Source organism: Arachis hypogaea, chromosome 12 (genome assembly GCF_003086295.3).
Source record: "Arachis hypogaea cultivar Tifrunner chromosome 12, arahy.Tifrunner.gnm2.J5K5, whole genome shotgun sequence".
NCBI classification, from domain to species: domain Eukaryota; kingdom Viridiplantae; phylum Streptophyta; class Magnoliopsida; order Fabales; family Fabaceae; genus Arachis; species Arachis hypogaea.
Window position 1 is genome coordinate 108,798,230 of NC_092047.1, and position 15,394 is coordinate 108,813,623.

Below are 15,394 nucleotides of genomic sequence, written 5' to 3' on the forward strand. Positions count from 1 at the left end.
AAGCTTGCAGAAAAAAAAAAAGAAAAAAAAAAAAAAAAGAGCAAAAGCCAAAGCCTTAAACCAAAGACAAGGTAATAAAAGGATCCAAGCTTTGAGCATCAGTGGATAGGAGGCCAAAAAGGAATAAATCCTGGCCTAACGGTAAATCAAGCTGTCCTAACCATATGCTTGTGCGTAAGGTGTCAAGTGAAAACTTGAGACTGAGCGTTAAAGTCAAGGTCCAAAGCAAAATAAGAGTGTGCTTAAGAACTCTGGACACCTCTAATTGGGGACTTTAGCAAAGCTGAGTCACAATCTAAAGGTTCACCCAATTATGTGTCTGTGGCATTTATGTATCCGGTGGTAATACTGGAAACAAGTGCTTAGGGCCACGGCCAAGACTCATAAAATAGCTATGTTCAAGAATCATCATACTGAAATAGGATACTCAATAACACTATCTGAATTCTAAGTTCCTATAGATGCAATCACTCTGAGCTTCAATGGATAAAGTGAGATGCTAAAACTGTTCGGAAGCAAAAAGCTACTAGCCCGCTCATCTAATTAGAATCTGAGCTTCATGCAAAAAACTCTGAGATATTATTGCTTCTCAACTACTAGTCTTCTATTTTATTTGTCTAGTTGCTTGAGGACAAGCAACAGTTTAAGTTTGGTGTTGTATGAGCGGATATTTTATACGCTTTTTGGGTTAATTTCATATAGTTTTTAGGATGTTTAGTTAGTTTTTAGTCTATTTCTAGTAGTTTTTAGGAAAAATTTATATTTCTGGACTTTACTATGATTGTGTGTTTTTCTGTAATTTCAGGTATTTTTCTGGCTGAAATTGAAGGAGCTGAGCAAAAATCTGATTCAGGCTGAAAAAGGACTACTGATGCTGTTGGATTCTGACTCCTGCACTCAAAGTGGATTTTCTGGAGCTACAGAACTCGAAATGGCATGCTTCCAATTTCATTGGAAAGTAGACATCCAGGGCTTTCCAGCAATATATAATAGTCCATACTTTGCACAGGATAGACGACGTAAACTAGAGTTCAACGCCAGTTCTCTGCCCAATTCTGGCGTCCAGCGCCAGAAAAGGATCAAAAGATGGAGTTGAACGCCCAAACTGGCATAAAACTGGCGTTCAACTCCACAAATGGCCTCTGCATGTGAATTGCTTAAGTCTCAGCCCAGCACACACCAAGTGGGCCCCAGAAGTGGATCTCTGCATCATCCATCATAGTTTATCCAAATTTTGTAACCCTAGGCTACTAGTTTAGTATTTAAACAACTTTTAGAGACTTATTTTGTATCTCATGACATTTCAGATCTAAAATTTGTATTCTCTGACGGCATGAGTCTCTAAACCATTGTTGGGGTGAGGAGCTCTGCTGTGTCTCGATGAATTAATGCAAGTATTTCTGTTTTCCATTCAAACACGCTTGTTCTATCTAAGATGTTCATTCGCGCTTAACTGTGATGGAGGTGATGATCTGTGACACTCATCACCTCCTCAAATCATGAACGTGTGCCTGACAACCACTCCGTTCTATATACGATTGAATGAGTATCTCTTAGATTCCTTAATCAGAATCTCCGTGTATAAGCTAGAATTGATGCGGCATTCATGAGAATCCGGAAAGTCTAAACTTGTCTGTGGTATTCTGAGTAGGATTCAAGGATTGAATGACTGTGACGAGCTTCAAACTCCTGAAGGCTGGGCGTTAGTGACAGACGCAAAAGGATAGTAAATCCTATTCCAACCGGATCGAGAACCAACCGGTGATTAGCCGTACTGTGACAGAGCGCGTGAGCATAGTTTTCACTGGAAGGATGGAAGGTAGCCATTGACAACGGTGATCCACAACAAGCTTGCATAGAAGGACGTGCGTGCGTGAACAAGAAGACAGAGGAAAGCAGAGATTCAGAAACAAAGCATCTCCAAAATCAACATATTCTCCATTACTGCACAACAAGTAACCTTTAATTATGCTCTCTGGTTATTCGCAATCAACTGATAAACATAATTGACTTCCTGACTAAGATTACAAGATAACCATAGATTGCTTCAAATCAACAATCTCCGTGGGATTCGACCCTTACTCACGTGAGGTATTACTTGACGACCAGTGCACTTGCTGGTTAGTGGTACGCGTTGTGAAAAGTGTGATTCAAATTCGTGCACCAAATACCTATAAGGCACACTTCGCATATGAGATGTTAATCTACCAAAAATAAATCAGAGGCACAAACAGTTGAAGAATGCCACAAAGTACCTGATGATGGGGATTTCCACTAGAAGGCCATAGAGAATTAGCTTGTAAATAGTAACTAGAAGCTGCTGCAAACTCTTGCTTCACTGAGTCACCTTCGCCATACATCCTTTGTAAACAAGCAAGATCACCCAAGTAATTCAGTGCCTTATGGATTCTCCTTAATTGTTTTTCATGGAACCACAGCTATGACATCAATATTCTTAAAGGCAAATCTAGAATTTGCTGGTGCAGAGAATGAAAAAGGACTAAGTGCATTTGAAGTGCTTTCTCAGCTAATTAGTATTTTCCTCCTTCAAAGATACCAAGTATACGCACAACATAACAACTACATATAAATACTGAAATACATACTTCATAACTACTTGCTGGTTCATATGGATCGTCAATACCAGTGAACAAACCTGCAGAAAACCAAATAATAATGAATAATAGTGATTGCTTCTTATGCTATGATAATGCAGAGATAAAGCTTTTGGAATTCAAGCCATCTATAATTGCCGCATCAACACTTCTTTGTGCTTCTCATGAGTTCTTACAAGAAGGATAGCTGTGCAAGATTCCTCAATGCATCTGGAATGCTGCCACTGAAGCTACAACCAGCCAAGATGCTGACACAAATTAAGGAAAGAAAGTATTAGTATGCATTTTTTTGTGAATATAAGGAAAATGGATATTGTTTCTTAAGGAATCTTACAGTATATTCAGATTGCTTAAGTCTCCTATCTCTGGAGATAGAGGACCTTTTAAACCTTTGTTGAATGACAAGTCCATACAGTTCAATAATATAGAACCGCCATTATGTTGCTGCCATTTTGTGCCCTTTTTTTTGTAGTGGTATTCAATAATTACAGCAAAAATAAAGAGAAAAATAACATCTATTAGCTGATCAAAATTAAAAGATACACTTCAAGAAAGTTAAAAAAGAAATACATCTAATGCTAGCTTTAACATGAAATCAATCAAGTGAAATATACATGAAAGTATTTTTTTATATACCTATAACACAAGGGATGAAAAAACCACACTAAGTGAGCACTAGCAAGAAAGCCATGGAACCATGGAAGTAACGTGATAGTCATGTTTTTGGTAAACTAAAACTAGCTACCACAACTTGATTTAGAATTTTAAAATACACTTTCTTTTTTCTTTCTCCCTCTTATATTTGACTCTGTTTTCTCCTTCATTCAATTATTCATTTTTTTCATCTTCTCTTCTCTTCCATATTCAAACACCAACACCATGCCTCCTCAAAATGATTCCTAACAGCACTCTCAAAATATTAAAAAGATAAACAAAAGTTCAAAATTTTTTTAATTGCAAAATTTAAAAAACAATTAGAAAATAAATTAAGACTCTCAATATTTTTTTTTAATTTACCGGCCGTGAATCCTGCACATGGTTCTACTCTTGGATGGTTCATTGTCACCGCTACTAACAAAGTGTGCAATAGTGATAAACAACCCTTACAAAGTTTATTACCAGCCAGCACATAATTAAATGTCCATAGTGATCAAATTCCTACATGATTTGAAAATTGTAAAATATTTATATATGCACCATTTATCTTGTGCAACTTATATTACTTGTTGAAACTGAATAACCCCTTCTTCATTACTTCCACCTAACCTTGAAATTTTAACAATTTCTTGTACAATCAAAATCAAACTCATCTTTCTTGTACTTTATTTAACAATTTTATTTTAACAATTATTTTTACTTGCAGTTTTCAGTTTCCTCCGATCCTATAAAATTGTCTAAACATGGACCAACAATGCAAATTGAAACCACCATCAGTGAGCTAGGAAAGTACCATATATAGTTTTAAACTCTTAATTGTGGAAACATGGTGAATAACTCAATTATCTAAAAGTGACTTCTTTTTAAATGGGTCCTTTTAATGAGCAGACAAGAGCACAAGGGGCAACACAAAAGAGAAGCATTTGTTTCTTTCCAATCCAATCCAGTAAACTGCACATGTATAACAACATAAATTCGGCCTTATTACTAGCAACTTTATTCAGCTTTTCCTATTAACAGAAACTTAGATAAATTTGGTATTAGTTTACTTACTAAAATTATAGGATAAATTGCATCACAATAAATAAATATTTGCAAAATTCTTTATAGATCGTCTATATACTAATAAAAAGAATCTCACAACAATAAATATCAAAAAATTTAAACTAATTATTTCAAGGTCGCAAACAATATTTAAGTTCAGCATATTAATACTCACTAGATGAACGAAAAGATGATGTCTATCTTCAAGTGGTTCTTATTTAGGTAGCTTCCATCTTTTAAATAGTTCCAAATCAATTTATCTTCATCATCTGCACAGGAAACAATCTCATTGTTAACAACTTCATTGTTCTCTAAAGTAAATAACTTAACAAAGAACAAAAACAAGTTTCAAGCTAATAAAAGAATTTGTTAATTTGTCTGCAAAAGAGATATGTCACATACAACAATGATTGAATAAATGCATAGACAAAAAAAATAAGCATTCAAGCAATTCATCAAACACGTGCTATGCAAATCAGTAAAGCACCAACCGAAAGCATATTTACAAATCAAAACCGCGAAGAGAATGCAAATTTGTATACAAGCATGTAAGAAAAAATCGAAGAAATTACATGAAGACCTTACCCCCAATTTCTGCTAACAAGGAAGAAAATCAAAACCTAAAATTACAGAAATAGAAGTAGTAACAATTTGCAAAACAAAATATGAGTAATTAAAAAAAGAGAATGTGGATTTGTATATAAAGCTAATTCAACAAAGATGGAGATGGAGAAGCTTCACATAGGACAACACGGTGGAGCAGAAAAAATCACACAGCAGATCCATCAATTGAAGTAAAACGTTGATGGAGGAGATCGCAGCTGGAAGAAAAGCGTTGATGGAGGAGCTTGCCGCCAGAGGAGAGCCTCGTGGATGAGATTGCAGATCTCATGTTGCGATGGAGGAACTTCTTGGTTTCTCACATTGGGATGGAGGCTCGATCAAATAGACAACGTTTATTAATGAAATAGAAGAGTTTTTACTTTTTATATCAGTGAAGCAAGAGCAGGAGCAGGTAATGGCGTTTAAAACCGTCAAAAGCACCAAAAAACCGTTGCTTCCTACCAGTGAAATTACGGCAGCTGCATAAACTGCCTCAATTTATGAATATATCGGCGGTTTTGTAGAACTTCCATTATGTTGCTGCCATTTTATGCCTCTTTTTTGTAGTGGCTAGAGACTAGAGAGGAAGAGATGCAGTCACATTGTCGCAGATAGTTAGAAAAGTAAAGAAAGTTGTAGTTGCAAAATCAGAGAACTAGAGAGGAAAGAAAGGTGGCGGACGACTCTGCCTTCGACGACGACGATTCTCCTCGAGTTGGGTGTCAGGTGTGCGACGACAGTTTTACGATTACCTTGAGAGTTAGGCGTGTAGGCAATGAAAGGGGGTGGCATACAGCGATGAGAGTGTAAAAAGGTGATAGAAAGAAGGAGAGAGAGAAAATCTAAAAATAGGAAAGCAACGACACAGAAAAAAGAGGGTTAAAAATTATTTATTCATTCAAATAAATCTTAAGTATTAGAATGTCTTTATAAATTGCCTCTCGGTCTCTAATCAACTTGGTGAAAGAAGCCCCATCATTTCGGAAGCTACGAAATTCGGATGGTCACAAAAATTTTGAACAAATATTATGCATTAAAAAAATCAACTTCGTGAATCGCTTTCGAATTTGATCAATGTGCGATATTTTTTCATTTGTGATTATTCATCTAAATAAATTTTAAATTGGATGAACATGTAAAAGAAATTTCGTCACTTCACAATTTTTTATTACGTTTGATTGTAGTCTAATGGCTACTATTGCCTTATATCACAATTTAACTATTAAACCTAAAGGATAACTGAAATAATAAGAAAGTAATTTAAACATCCGGTATTGCAATGTGAATCATTTTCTGGTCTGATCGATGAGGTGCTCAAATCTTCTTTTATGTATGAAATTAAAGATTTATTTAAATTCTAATTCTTACATGCCTGCAGAAAAAAAAATTGTTAGGTTTTTTTAGCATAACTATTTGAAAAAAATTCTCTCTCACATAACAATAGTGTTAGTATATATAGACTTAGAGTACTATACTTCAAGCTCAAAGTATATATATAACACGGAAACCAAAATGGAACACAAAGTAAAATTAAAAATAAATTAAACTATTGAAATATTTTGGATTAGTTGCACTTTTCCTCTTGAACATTATTATTGGGTCACATGCAACTTTAGCCCTTAAACTTTAAAAATGCGCAAATTAACATTTAAATTTTTAAAGATTAAGGGCTAAAGATCACATAATCTACGATTCTGGGAGTAAATCTCAATTAACCTAAATATTTATTTCATATGTCAGTTGAAAAATATTAACTTTCTATTTGAACTCATAAATATTAGGGCAATTTACCCAAATAAATAAAGTAGATGAAATCTTTACTCAAATACACAAAACAAAAACATGTTATGTGCATGTGCAATTTTTCATTTCTATGTAATCCATGGAAAGCAACCACGGTTTCTAGTTTCTACATAAACCGTGGCTATCTAGAACGGATTATGATTGTTTTGTGTTGTGTGTAAACCGTGGCAAGTAGCCACGGATTACGAAGGAAAGAAGGAAGCCATAAACCGTGGCAGGCTCCCACAGTTTATGAAGATGGCTAGATGGTGATAAAACGTTGTGGGAGGAAGAGGGAGAGGGACTGATATACTGATCAGTAGTCAGTACTATCCATTAGAAGAGTTTCAGAATTTGAGTGGAAAAAAGAAAAAAAAAAAGACAGAATCTCAATCATATGACAAGTGAGTGGGCTCTTATTAAATTTTGTTTGCTTAATATAGTGTGAAAGAATATAATTCTGATTGAAGTTTATTTGCATTAGCAGTTAGCACTGTTAGCATGCTATATGCATGAGTTGAACTACACTTTCTTTACATACATAGAATAGAATAGAAGCCTTGAGGAATGGAATTTTTTTTTATAAAGTTTAAATACCAATGGCGTATTTATTGTCAATGGGGACATGATTTGATTTTGGATTGGGATGAGTATTCTGCTTAATATAAACTCGTATATAAAATAAAAATAGTAACTAAATAATGAATGTTTAAAGGATTCTTGATTTAAAATTTTATTACTTGAATATGAAATATATTGTTTATCAATTTCATATTTACAGAGGTTTAAATTCATATATTTTTTTCACTAGTGATTTTTCAAAAGCATTTTAATTCGTAAAATATTAAGATAAAAGAGACTTTTGAAGACTAAGAAATCCTTTAAATGTGATCCTTTATTTAGTTTTTTATTATAATAATTTAAAAAAATTGAAATAAACACATTTAAATAGATTTAGCATCTTTTTAAAATTAAATACATATTCAAAATACAAACTAAATAAAACTGAAATTTAAAATTTAAAATTTCTGTTTTAGTTCTAACATTTTTAATTATTAAAAGATTATCATTTAAATATACATCCAAAAATTATATTCAGTAAAATTAAAGATTTTAATTTTAAAATCTAAAAAATAAATCTTAAGGATTTTAATTATTAACCCACACATCTAAAATCCTACAAGAGATCATATTTTGAACTAATATGTTAAATATATTTTTATTGAATAAGATCTAAAAAATTTAGCTTAATTATTCATTTTAATTCTAAAAAATTTAGCTTAATTATTTTAAAATCATTAATAAAAAAATAAGAAATATTAGATACATTTTTATCGAATAAAATATAAAAAAAATTAATCTTTTTTTTTTCTTTTTTTCCACTCAAATTCTAAAATTCTTCTAATGGATAGTACTGACTACTGATCAGTCCCTCTCCTTGTCCCTCCACAACGTTTTATCACCATCTAGCCATCTTCATAAACCGTGGGAGCCTGCCACAGTCTATGTGGCTTCCTTCTTCCCTTCGTAGTCCGTGGCTACTTGCCACGGTTTACACACAACACAAAACAATCATAATCCGTCCAGCCACGGTTTATATAGAAAATAAAAACCGTGGTTGCTTCCCACGGATTACATAGAAATAGAAAATTGCACATGCACGTAACATGTTTCTGTTTTGTGCATTTGAGTAAAGATTTCATCTACTTTATTTATTTGGATAAATTGTCCTAAATATTATGATAAACGACTTAAATAAAGTACCATGATTTTGTTTTAATTTTTATTTTGTATCATATAGTTGAATATCCTATATAATTTGTATCTTTGATCAGTTAACACTCACCAATGAGCGGAAAATTTTTCATATAATCAAATATGAATATTAGATAATTAATATAATATAATAATTTAAAATTTAAATACTTACCATTGTTATAACTTTCCACCGGAGGACCATACTTAGCATTGCATCTCTTAATGCAATCCTTCTTCTTTTTCGGATTATTTCTATAGCGGCTCTTGCATCTTTGAAGACAAAGTCTCAGCACATATTCCTTATTTTCAAGACCATAGCAGTATTTTGGAATACTGTCATACGATTCAACAATGATAGCACAAATAACAAATCCAACAATAATAATGAAAAAACGTGTTATTTGTTTATAGGTCACACCACCATTTCTAGCCATGTGTCTTCTTTTTGTTTTGGAAATGCAAATGTATGATATACCATGCATGAAGTTTTATAAAGGCTTAAAATTTCAGAATTGATATATTTGTTACTTAATTCATGTCCTTTTAAATCACCTTAAGGGTATCCCCTCGTATAATCAAAACCGTAAATTAATTTTGGTTGCCCCTTAAAGTCATTGAGTTTCGAAAAAAAAATGGTCTTTACATGTTTTGAGATTACGTAACTTATAATAATATATAGTTTAGGTGCATGCAGTAATATATAGTACCATGATACTATTTTTTTTAAAAAATTAAATTAATAATCGTAAAAGTAACAAGTCAAATTTAAAATAAGAGAAGTAATCAATCAAACTTAATTAATGTGAAAGAGATCACAAAAGTAACAATAAAAAAAGTTTTTATAGAAATGCACATAAAAATGTAGAAGGAGAACTCAAAAGTTACCGTATCGCGATCTGAGGAGATGCATCAACAGAAGAGACAACGAGAAAAGAGATTGTCGAAGTACGTAGTGGCATTGGCGCCAATAGCAAGGAGATGAATGACTGTAGCGGTGGCGGTGGCAGTGGCGGCAGCATTGGCACGACGACGGGTATAATTTAGGATTTCAATTAGGTCTTGCTCACTTTCCATCTCACTCGAAGCTAGCCCTAGTTTGCATCTTTAGTATGGGCTTTAAGTGTTTGTTTAGGCTTTTAAATATGTGGGTGTTTTAACTATATAAATGCTGGAATTTTTATTTTTGGGAGTTTTATAAATGGTCACAAATAGATGATGTTGGGGACGTTTTGAAAAATCTCCACCAATTAATAAGAATCTTGTAGAGTCTAAATCTTTAGGTCATAAAAAATTCTAATACTATATTATGAAACTATTTCTTCTAAAAATTTAAACTGATAAAAATAGACACATGAATAATTATATTTCTAACCCTTAACATTTTACTTCATTTAAGTGATTAATTAATGGAGGTCACTCACATAAAGTTGTTCAAAATAACTTTTTCTTAAAATATTTTATTTCAACTAATCAAATTGCCACACACATAATCAGTTAAATCATTATTTTTGTCATAAACCGGATAAATTGATTCAATAAAAATTAGGTGAACCAAATTTCATACCGATTTGAATTAGTATTTTTTTTTTATATATAAAATGACTACCACTACAAGATAGGCGCGTTTTAGCGGCGGTTTTTTCATGATTCGCGGCGGTTTTAAACCGTCGCAAAATCAAAGACCGGCGGTTTCTTGGACCGCCCTGGTTATGGGCGCGGGCATTAGGTTTGGCGGCGGTTTCCGCCGCTAAATCGGTATTTTGCGGCAATCAATTAAAAAACCGCCGCAAAATTCGAGTACCATGATGGCACTATTTCCAGTATGTTTACCGGCAGTTTTAAAACCGCAGCTATTTACTTCAATAGTCTCAAATTTGCGCCTATTTTGCGGCGGTTATAAAACGGCCGCTAATGTCAAATCAAATTGAAAAAAAAAATTGGATTTTTCTTTTAAAAAATGCTAATTTTTTTTTGTTTACTTTTATAGATATAATTTTTTGTCCTTTTTGGATTTTTTTAATACTATAAATCTTAATATTTTAAAGCCATTGAATCTAAGCTTGTGGCAAAAACAATAAAATTAACTGGAAAATAAAATAATATATTTATAAAAATATCAACATAGCAAATCTCTTGCTAAAAATTGCATAGTCAAATTTAAAAATATGTTTGCTTCAAACCAAAATAAGTCCAATCTTAGGATTCTATTTTTCACTCTATCCTTTCACGGAATTCATCCCTGCAGCGATGTTTGCTGGCAGCTCCTCACCTTGCTGTTGAAATAGATATCTCAGAACACTCTTTTTCTTCTCTGCTGCTGCTTTGAACCTAATAGATTACAAGCGTTACAATCTTAAGACTGTAAGTAGAAAAATGAAAGGAAGTAAACTTAGACACACAAAATTATGAAATATAACAACAATGAAGCATTTTATGAAACATCGGTTGAGCAAAAGCATTCTTTTAAATCAACATAAGATTAATATAAAAACAACTTGCAACCATTTCACAACAGATTTCAACACAAATTATTTACCAATAAGTAGTAATAGAAGTATGGCTTGAATATTAAATGTTGCGCGATGCAGATTTCCTTTTCCTTTACTTCCAACAGCAACACCCAATGCAATGTCATCAGTAGCTGCTCCATCCAATGTCATCACTATTCAACGAATGGATGCTATCAACCAGCACGACTAACATTGCTATAATCCGCAGCCTGTCAAAGGAACACAATCAAATTGCATAATAATAATAATAATAATAATAGAAAAATGAAGGAACCTGCATTCTCTTTAATAATAAAAAAAATTAACTAAAAATTTATTAGTTGATAATCAGGCATATAAAGATAGGACTATCAGGACTTAGTTTATCTGATAAAAAAACAAGCAGACAACTATCTCAATCCAAATTTTGATAATGACTTCAGCAATGTATATGCTTGTAAAATTATGCTTACTTTACTATATATGTGTTTCATAAAATTTAAGCGAAAAATTTTATAACTATAGTCTATAGTTATCCCCATCTTGTAATCATAAGACCTCAACATCATAGCATTATAATAGCATGAACATAGCTTAATACCGTCATTGGAACTTAAGGGTTTGAAATAGAAACATCAATCAGGCCGAGAGATTTATATCATTTTCCAAGCATTTCTAACACATGCCATGACCAAATTATGAAAGAAAGTTTCCTAAAAATATGCATATATACCTACACAACACGGGAGATCAAGTGAATATCCGCAAATCCAGAGTTAACATCTTAGAACTTAGAATATCAAAATAACTTCTTCAGAGATACTCCAAATCTAATCTTACGTTCCTATAAACATAGGTTTCCCAACATATAGAAAATTTATGAGAAAAAAAATCAGGAAGTAGTGCTCATCTCATGTGTAATTTCCACTCACTCCCTTAAAGTATATATTATAATTCACAGCCAAGACTAATGAGTTCTTTCTAAAGGTTGGGATGGCAAAAGGAGTAATATAAATTCTAAATTGTGTTTGATAAGTGTCTTAGGACAAAATATTCAGAAACATTGAGACAATAGAGACAGAGACAGGACGGAAAAAGAAAGGTCCCTGTCCCCTTTTTTTTTCAAGATGCCATTCTTTTTTTCCATGGCCTTTGTTGTTTGGCAGATGCATTTCATGCTCATCTAACAAAAATTTGCATCTCATAAGAAGCATCTCAAGAACATACAAAAAATTTCATCTACTATAGTTGTACTTTGACTTTAAAAGACCACACATCAATAAAATATGTTAGTTAATATGGAAATAAGCTTATAGTGAACTAATTCTGCCCAAGCATTCTCCCTGCTGGTTCTTATAAGCTCCTTCATAACCTAAATGCATACTTTGATATGAAAAACCTTTTTTTTTAGGAAAGGAAAAAAGTGAGCAACTAAATTAACCAGGCACACCATACTTAAAGATACAACATATATTAATAATTGATAATGGAGTGGTGATGAACACCTACTCAAATACCAAATATAAAAGACGAGCAGGATTCTAAATGCCATTGAATAATCAATGCTTTAAGTGATCAAACTACAGAGCTTAGACAAGAATATAGCACAATACATAAATGTCACTGTCAAGTGTAATGTTGTGCCTTAATGCTTAAAACCAAAGTTTTACATTTGTCCTTACCTTTTAATAATGGAAAAATTATCCATGAAACTAACTAGAGAATAGTATCAAGGAAAAAATGAGGCTCTTGATATTTTCATGTCCTTCCATCACAAAATAATTCTATGCACACAAAAATGCTAAATAATCATACTAGTTAACTAGTTCAATAAATATTAGGAGCTAAATTGACTTAAAAACTTACACTAAGAAATATCTTAAATCAAGGGCTCTCTGCTTCCATGATATTTTCATCCTACAAAAATGAGCAAAACCAATTTTAAAGTGCATAAAAAGAAAATTTAGAACAAATCAAACCAAAAAGAAAATGTATATAAAGAACCTTTTTACTTTTTAAATTTTTTCATACACAAGGTTAAGACAGCACAAGCACCTAGTGTATCTAATAACAGGTTAAAGGAGAAGAAATTAAATTGTCCTTTTGATAACAAAATTAAGTCTTTTTCTATTAATAACAAACTAAGTAGGAGAAATTATTGGTTATAAGATAAAAAAAGACAAAATAAAAATTGAATTATGATAAAGTCTAAATTAGTAGCACGGAATTGACTTTAGTATAAAATTGAATGCACAATAATATTATTCCTATAATATTTATACAAATCGTAATTTGTATATAAATCTTATTCATTTATAATCTTATTCTTTTAATCTTTATTAGCATAAGGTATACTAAAAGGAGAAAGCCAATGACAAAGGTAATGGAAAATCAATAAATAAACAAATTTTCAAAATAAAATTGTTTAGTCAACCGAAGATTGTTTGTTCTTTTCCCTTATACATTTTGATCAATCAACTAATGAAGTGAAACCGCAAGCATAAGCCATGTGAAGCATGCTTAGTTACTCAATCAGATGCATCACACATGCTTTATATATACTCTCCCATGCTTTATATATACTCACTTATAGACTAAGATAATTGAAAATGTATCAATCTTTAATCCAATTTGTATCACTCAATAAAAACAGAACACAACTTGTACTTATTATGTCCTCAGCAAAATAGCAAAAGGACAACATGGACATCAAAAGTTTTGGTCCTCACTGAAAACATCCTAGAAAAGCATCTCATGCCATCATCATTCCAATGATCAAGAGAAAACTATATATAAAATACACCAATCTAGATATTTATAATTCACTCCACATTCATTACTCAAATATGATAAATGGATAAATACAAATATTTAGCTTGTCTCACCTTACTGTCCATAGTGTAAAAGAATAACTGCACTCCCATTACAAGAACTCAAGAACTATGAATGCATTTTTCTTGCACAAATATGATAAATGGATAACCTGCGAATTGATGCATATATGTAAATACTCAGAAGCTATGATAAAGTTTGAGACAGTGTTTATAAGAATTCAATTCAATCAATGTGCCAATTAGAAATATATTACTCAGCAGCTTGCGAAAGTGTTTCCACATGTCCTGTAATATGTAAAATGGTAGACTAAGGGCCATCAACGTAGCCTAATAACAATCCCTAATAACCGACTGAACAGTTATAAAGTCAAGAGAGATACTAACAAAAAGTGCCAGAAGTTGTATCTTGGGACTTTTAAAACATATTTAAAACACTTGGCATATTGTCGAACACTTGGCATGCAAAAGCATAAACAACACAAAATAGTATTAACAAGCATTCTTTGTAACACCAATTCAAAATTCAGCACTAATGACATGAAAAATCAGCAGCATTTCGCAGTGGCTCAACAGAGTATCAGTCAATTAATTAAATTGAAATTCAAACTCAAGAAGCTATTAGCAACATGTTTAACTATGTATAAACTAACACTAATTCTAATAAATCCTAATTCTAATCTAAACTCAATTAACAGCAGCAAATAATCCTAACCAAATCAAATTAACACTAAAATCAACATATAACTAATACTAAATTAACTAAAACAGAGAAAAAAAAAAGATGATTTGAGAACCTGAGTCAAAGAACAGAACAAGAACAAAGGAGAGAGGGATGCAGTGGCAGTGACCAGTCGCTGCTGCGTTTGAACTCGCTGGAACTATAGTGGCTCTGTTCTAATTCTGCGACTGGGAATGAGGGAGGCAAGGGCCAGCTGAGAGCCACAGTGCGAGGTTGTAAGGAGGGGAAGAAGATGGTTGCGGCGGCATTGGATGGTAGCCCCCGGCGGCGAGACAGAGAAGGCAGGAGACAGGGGAAGAGAAAGAGAGAAAGGGTTTTCGCCGTGGTTGTTCGGCGAAGGTGGAAGAAAAAGAAAAAGAAAGAAGAGAAGAAGAAGAAGATGATGACGGTGGTGGTTCTGACAGAGACGCTGGGGGAGATGATCGATGTTGGCTCTGCGTTAGTGGTCCAAGAGAACCTAGGGTTGGAGTGAGTGAGTGACGGCCACGGGGGCACTTAGGGCCGCTGGCTCTCTTTATGATTTGATTGCGGGAGTTGGTGTTGGTTCCTTTTGTAGCAGAAGCCCAGACCGCTACCATAACCGCCTTTATTTTGTTAATTTGCGGCCATATAATAAACAGCCGCCAATTTATTGCCGCTATCCTCCATTTTTGCTGTAGTGTACAATATTTTTATTATACAAAATGACTAAAATATCCCTATTACATACATACATACATACATATATATATATATATATTTGTTCTCAAAAAAACCTACTTCTAATCCTCTCATCTCTGTGTTATCGTTCTCCTTCTTCTTCTCTCTGCCACCCTCGTCCATTTTCACCGCCGTACGCCACCCTCCCCCTTTCACTGCTTACACATTTAACTC

At 32.9% G+C, this 15,394-nt stretch overlaps 2 long non-coding RNA genes across 2 annotated transcripts; both read right to left on the reverse strand.

Annotated features, from left to right (window-relative positions):
- Nucleotides 1-2,430: 2,430 nt before the first annotated feature.
- Nucleotides 2,431-8,934, reverse strand: LOC112728169 (uncharacterized). The gene is made up of 5 exons (XR_003166157.3): nt 8,632-8,934; nt 4,492-6,291; nt 2,950-3,074; nt 2,792-2,863; nt 2,431-2,656 (listed from the first exon to the last, which is right to left on the reverse strand). It is a non-coding gene; the product is annotated as an uncharacterized lncRNA (long non-coding RNA).
- A 1,605-nt stretch (nt 8,935-10,539) lies between these two features.
- On the reverse strand, nt 10,540-15,124 carry LOC112728170 (uncharacterized). The gene is made up of 5 exons (XR_003166160.3): nt 14,577-15,124; nt 13,834-13,931; nt 12,815-12,865; nt 10,996-11,178; nt 10,540-10,787 (listed from the first exon to the last, which is right to left on the reverse strand). It is a non-coding gene; the product is annotated as an uncharacterized lncRNA (long non-coding RNA).
- Nucleotides 15,125-15,394: the final 270 nt, after the last annotated feature.